The 6,310-nt window shown below is 37.9% G+C and overlaps 1 protein-coding gene across 1 annotated transcript in view; it reads left to right on the top strand.

Moving 5' to 3' along the window:
• The first annotated feature begins 4,992 nt into the window (after positions 1 to 4,992).
• The window catches only part of LOC106882793 (uncharacterized), a 239,017-nt gene continuing 237,699 nt past the window's right edge, over positions 4,993 to 6,310 (top strand). The window contains exon 1 of the mRNA XM_014933575.3: positions 4,993 to 6,310. This exon is cut by the window's right edge and continues 2,429 nt beyond it. The gene's annotated coding sequence lies outside the window, so the exon portion shown is untranslated.

Below are 6,310 nucleotides of genomic sequence, written 5' to 3'. Positions count from 1 at the left end.
GGATCTGCAGTCTTTATACAAATGCTCATACAGATTGCAGATACAGATTCCTCTAGATTTCTCTATTTACATGATATCGAGGTCTCTTTCTTTCTTTTGTTGTCTTACCTTTTTCTATCAAAATATATATATGTATATATATATATATATAATATATACATATATATATATATATATATATATATATATATATATATATATATATATATATAGATATATATATATATATATATATATATATATCATATGTATTATATATATACATATTCTTTTATTCTTTTATTTGTTTCAGTCATTTGACTGCGGCCATGCTGGAGCACCGCCTTTGGTTGAACAAATCGACCCCAGGATATATTTCTTAAGACAAGAGCTTATTCTATCTTTTGCTCAACCTATAAGTTACAGGGATGTAAACACACCAGCATCGGTTGTCAAGCGGTGATAGCAGGGCAAGCACACACATACACACACACACACACACACACATAAACACACACACACACACACACACACACACACACACACACACACACACACACACACACATATATATATATATATATATACGACAAACTTCTTTCAGTTACCGTCCGCCAATTCAACTCACAAGGCTTTGGTCGCCCTGAGGACATTGTAGACGGCACCCGCCCAAGGTACCACTGCGTGGTAAACCGAAACCACCATGTGACTGGAAAGCAAGCATCTTCCACGTACCCACCCCTACGCCATTGTGTATGCGGGCGCGGTGAATATTTTGTCAACTATATTACATATAAATGAAAATAACACTAACATCTCATTTTAAGAAATGTATTTACTAACATTACATAAAATTATCTTGAAATACTAAAGAGAAAATTTATTCAATAAAATTACCATTGGCTTCAACTACGACCTCCAGAAGTCTTCGGAGCCTCCTGCAACTCTTCTGGACGGTCTCCTTGTTTACGTTGGTGAATGCTGCCATAATCCTTGCCTTCAGTCCATCTTTGGTGCTACAAGGAGTTTTGTTGTCCCCTCGCTCAACTGCTCCCCACACATAATAATCAAGGGGGATGCAGTCTGTGGAGTTAGGTGGCCAGATGTTAGGGGTGATGTGGTCGCAGAAATTGTCTGACAGCCAAGACTGGATTCTCATACTTGTGTGTCATGGTGCAGAGTCCGGTTGCCAGACATAGGGTCTTCCAGTAGCCACCCTTTATCCCCAGGGCAGCATTACTTCCTCCAGGCACTTGATGTAGGGCTCTGTGTTCCATCTAAGGCCGCGTGGGAAGGAGAATGGAGGAATAACGCCGCTATCACTAGTGATCACTCCAAATACCATGATGTTGACTGGATGTTTGATTTTTATCACTCTCAGTACATTTGCTCAGATTTTGCTGTCCTTAGATTGGCACACAAACACTCTGAAATGTTCGTAGTGGAGCTTCCGGCGCGAATGCCAAGCAGTACAGCATGTTTCCAAATTGCGTCACGGTGCTGATTTTCTCACAGACGGTGCCGAACTGACCGTACTATATTGTGTAGTCGAAAAAATCAAAAACAAATAATGTGCATGCGCGAAATTAAAAATATAATATGGTGACAATTTACCCATCGCACACTGTATATACACCTACACCATACACAATGAGAGGTTCGGTTTACCAAATTTAGTGACGAAACGTTGTTCAATCTTGAACTACGTTAAATTGAAATATTCGCAAGATAACAGGCAATGCCATTCACCCTGGACGACAACTAACTAAAACATGATGGCGGACAATTAAATAGCGCGAAATTGGGAGACAAAAAACATTGACAGACAAGAGTGCAATAGACCACTAGCTAACATAATAGCTAAGAAATATTGGATTACATAGGGACAATCACAAAGAATTTCTGGTGAGTAGAGTAGCAAATATTCTACATTCTTTCCACGTGACCGGATATTTATTTTTATTCTGTAACCGTATCTCTATACTATTGCGTCAAACAGAATGAATCTAGTTTTGCTTCTTTCAAAATTCTTTGTTCGAATTTAGAAAGAGCAAACCGGTATTGTCAAAGATCTTGCTGTCATTCCATTAGAGACCCATTAAGGAATATCCTGTTTTACAACGAATCGGCTTTAAATCGAAATTTTGAATCATTGATTTGTTGTGAACTTCTTGAAAGATTCTGCTTCGCGGGTACTTGCAACGAGCGGATGATCTACATAAACATTTCTCCGTCAGAAAAGTGCTATTGTTTTTATCGTTATCATTTGGAATATTATTGATGCTATAAGAATTTATAAACTTTACAGAACATGAAATAACTCTTTTTGGAAACGTTTGATCTCGAAGCAGATATGTTTTAAACATCATCGTGTAAATACAGGTAATATAAAACTCAGAACGTACCGACATACCAGCTTGTAAGCGATTCTGCCAGCTTGACTCCTTAGAGCGTGTAAATATAGGTTTCAAATTTTGGCACAAGACCAGCAATGAGGGGGAAGGGATCAACCATCCCCATTGGACAACTGATACGTATTTTATTAATCCCGAAAAGATGAAAGACGAAGTTGACCTCGGCGGAATTTGAACTCAGAACGTACTGACGGACGGAATGCCGCAAAGCATTTTGTCCGCTTGCAAACGATTCTGCTAGCTCGACTCCTGACAGCGTGTAATTACTGCGATAAAAAAAAAAGCTTTGGATAGAAAAAATCGAAGGCAACCCCAAAAGAATTCCTGTTCTCACGAAGTTCTTAAATTCTAATGACGTCAACAACATAAAATTGTTTCCGATAACAATAAAGTTTCTTACACGGATAAAGAACTTAAGGATTGCTTTGTTCCATTAGTAAAACGCCTGTTCTGTTTATAGATGTGTGTTCGAATATCACGGACGGCCTTCAACTTTTTCTGTTCTATCAAAAGAGTTATTTAATCCGATATTTACACGTTGTTACTCATAGCTTATCCGCATCGCGACCCAACATTGAAAAATAATTATTTGCAATATATTTTACACCTTCTTACTCTGCTTACGATCACTTTATTCTGTTCGACAGCCTCAACAGCTTCTTTAGCACATTTATATAATTTTTGTATCACATTTATTCAGCTTTCATATTTCATGAAATAGGCTGTGTATAGAAATTTTACCGAAGATATTACAAATTATTGCTTCCACTTTGAATGTTTTGGATAACTAGGAGTTCTTTTGTGCTTTTTGTGCTTATTCAGGCTCTCTTATAATTGTCTGACTCGTTAATTTTCATCATTTATATTCTATTTCATTTCATTGGTGTGTTTTGTATTTCTGTATAGAATTCGTTTACTTGTCTTGTTCTCCGCGCTACATATCTCTCTATGTAACTTCTGTATCTGACTATTCCCTATAAATCTTTCTGACATCATTCTTTCCTCTTCTTACAACATACACACTGTCTTCACCTTTTCCCCTACATCAAATTCATTCATTTGTATATCTTCCCCTGTTTCAATGCTTTACCTCAACTGCTGGTTTATCAAACTTCATTCACTCCTCGTAAGTTTCTTAAATTCCAAAACAATTCTGACATGAGATTTTTCATTCGCTGCAAATATTACAGCTAATGCCCTGTACCAATGCATAGCGATTCTTTTTATTCAGATGTAATTTAGTTGCTTAAAACTTCCTATTATTTTTAACCAACAGTCAATCATATTACCCCAATAGACTCCATCACTTTTGAAAAGTCACAAACTCTCAAACAATCAGCTTTAAATACTTATTTGATTATTTGCCAAATAACTCATATTGCAACATTTCATGACCTTATTTAAACCATTGTGTTCTTCCCAAAAGTTGACTTCTATCTGCTGATCGGTTACGTGAAACACATAGTAACAAGTTTACAAGTTTGTCAGCTGCAGTAAAACTCTATAATTTACTTTACATTTGGTATTCCAAGTAAAATTTTCTCCCCAATGGTTTAACTACATTTTTAGACCCCCCCCCATCTCTCTCTCTCTCTCTGTGCCTCTCTCTCAATTTCTGTGTGGGTGTGTGTACATGTGTGTATGTCTCTCTCTCTCTCTCTCTCTCTCTCTCTCTCTCTCTCTCTCTCTCTCTCACACACACACACACACACACACACACACACACACATATATATATATGCATACATTTATGTATATGTGCATATGCAGATGTATGTGTATGGGACGTGTGTGTGTTTGTAATTTTAGAGTATGTGTGTGTGTGTGTGTAAATATATATATGTTTGTATGTATGTATGTATGTATGTATGTATGTATGTAAATGTATATGTGTGCGTGTGCGTGCATACTCTTTAAAATTACATTATGTCCATGATAATTGGGACCAATAGAGTTTGTGAGAGACATGATGGGATAGAAAAGTGGAAAACGATGGGGAGAGAGAGAGAGAGAGAAGGAGAGAGAGGGGGAGAGGGAGAGGGAGAGAGAAAGAGAGAGAGAGAGAGTACGGGGAGAAAAGAGTTGAGAGAAAGATTAAGGTTGGGGCGGAGAATAAATACATCGATTGTAAAGGCAAGAGGTGAAGTAAGAGGTGAAGAAGAAGAAGAAGAAGAAGAGATAAGGATAGAAAAACCGGAGAAGAGAAGGAGGAAGGAGGGGATGATCAAGAAGGAAAAGAGGGAGGAGGGGGAAAAGAAAAAAAGAAGTAGATTAGGGAGGGAAAGAACAAGGAAAAAGAAGCAATATATCACTACGACGGTGATCATGATGATGATGATGATGATGATGATGATGATTAGAAAGGGTTAGAAGGGAAGGCTGGAGGGTGGGCAATAGGACGTTGGCGCGTTACCGGAGTTAGAAAGAACTGACAAAGAGCGAGTGAGGGAGAGAGAAATAGAGATGGAGCGAAAGAGAGAGAGAGGGAGAAAGAGGCAGAGAGGTAGATAGAGAGAAAAAGACAGAGAGAGCGAGAGAGAGAGAGAGAGAGAGACGGAGGGAGAGAACACACAGACAGACAGACACACAGACAGACAGACAATAAAACGAACAACAGAGAAGAGGAAGTAGCAGTTCCAAGAGCGCAATAATCTTCAGCAGTCCTCAAACGTACACGTGTGTTGTGGCATGTGGTTAGATGTGTACGTGTGTGCGTATGTACTTATGCCTTGTATATGGGTATACTGTGTGTGTGTGTGTGTGTGTGTGTGTGTGTGTGTGTGCGTGTGTGTGCCAATGCATGTATACCTACATGTGTGTTATTGTTTAGGCTTCCTTTCCTCTTTCTACCTCTTTGTGTTTGAACAGGCAGGTGTTGGCAAAGGTCAATTAGCGAAGGAACTTTTATGTGGCTGCTAGTTCGTGCTAGAAATAGCAACCAAACTGCTGTCAAATCATACCGTACCATTTTTAGAAATAAAAGAGAAAATAAATTCAATATTTTAGTCCTACAAACAACTAAATCGACAGGATGGTCGTTGCTGGCTGACTCTGATAACTAATAACAATTTAATTTCGCCTCAACAGCAGCAAAAACAACAACACAGTGATTCGTATCTTTTGTGTTTTGTGCTGGTTTATAAATTCTATTTGATTATAATCCTAAATGCATGTGTCTGATCTCTCATTCTGTTTCCACTTCTACCTACCTGTATTTCTGTGTGTGCGTGTGTTTGTATGTATGTTTGTGCGTGTGCACACGTGTGTGTGGGTTAAGATCTGCATTTAGATGGGTTCTCTATGTTTATCTACACACTCTCATATATATATGTGTGTGTGTGTGTGTGTGTGTGTGTATACATATATGTTTATATATATGTATATATATACACACATATATATATGTATGTATGTATGTATGTATGTATGTATGTACGTATGTATGTATACATGAACCTACACACACAAACACATTCACACACAGATAAACAGACAGACAGACCGATAGATAGATAGATAGATGAGTGTATGCATGCATTTGGTTTGGGATCGTGTATACAGTGGTGTGTTGGTGCATCTCTAACTGTATATATTCCTGTGTGTATATACATGTCATATCACAGTGTTTTTGCATGTGCATTTCTGTACATTTGTTTTCCTACCGAGTCAGGACGTTCGGGGTATTGCATTTAAGAAAATGAAGAAAAAGATGGAAATATTTGAATTTTGTCGGTGAAAGCAGACATATTTTGAAAGTGAGGAAAATAAATCACAAGATGAATTGAAAGTGAAAGTAAAGAGAATGGAAAATGGATGGAGTTGGTGAGAAAGGAAAGAAGAGCAAACAGAAACGAGGAAGAGAGGGAGAGAGAGAAAGAAAGAGAAACTAGGAGGAGGAATGAAAGAAGCTATGTGAG

The sequence above is a fragment of the Octopus bimaculoides genome, chromosome 5 (genome assembly GCF_046866305.1).
Source record: "Octopus bimaculoides isolate indiv1 chromosome 5, ASM4686630v1, whole genome shotgun sequence".
Taxonomy (NCBI): Eukaryota; Metazoa; Mollusca; class Cephalopoda; order Octopoda; family Octopodidae; genus Octopus; species Octopus bimaculoides.
Note: the sequence above shows the minus strand (reverse complement) of the source record. Positions and strands in the feature narration are given on the sequence as shown.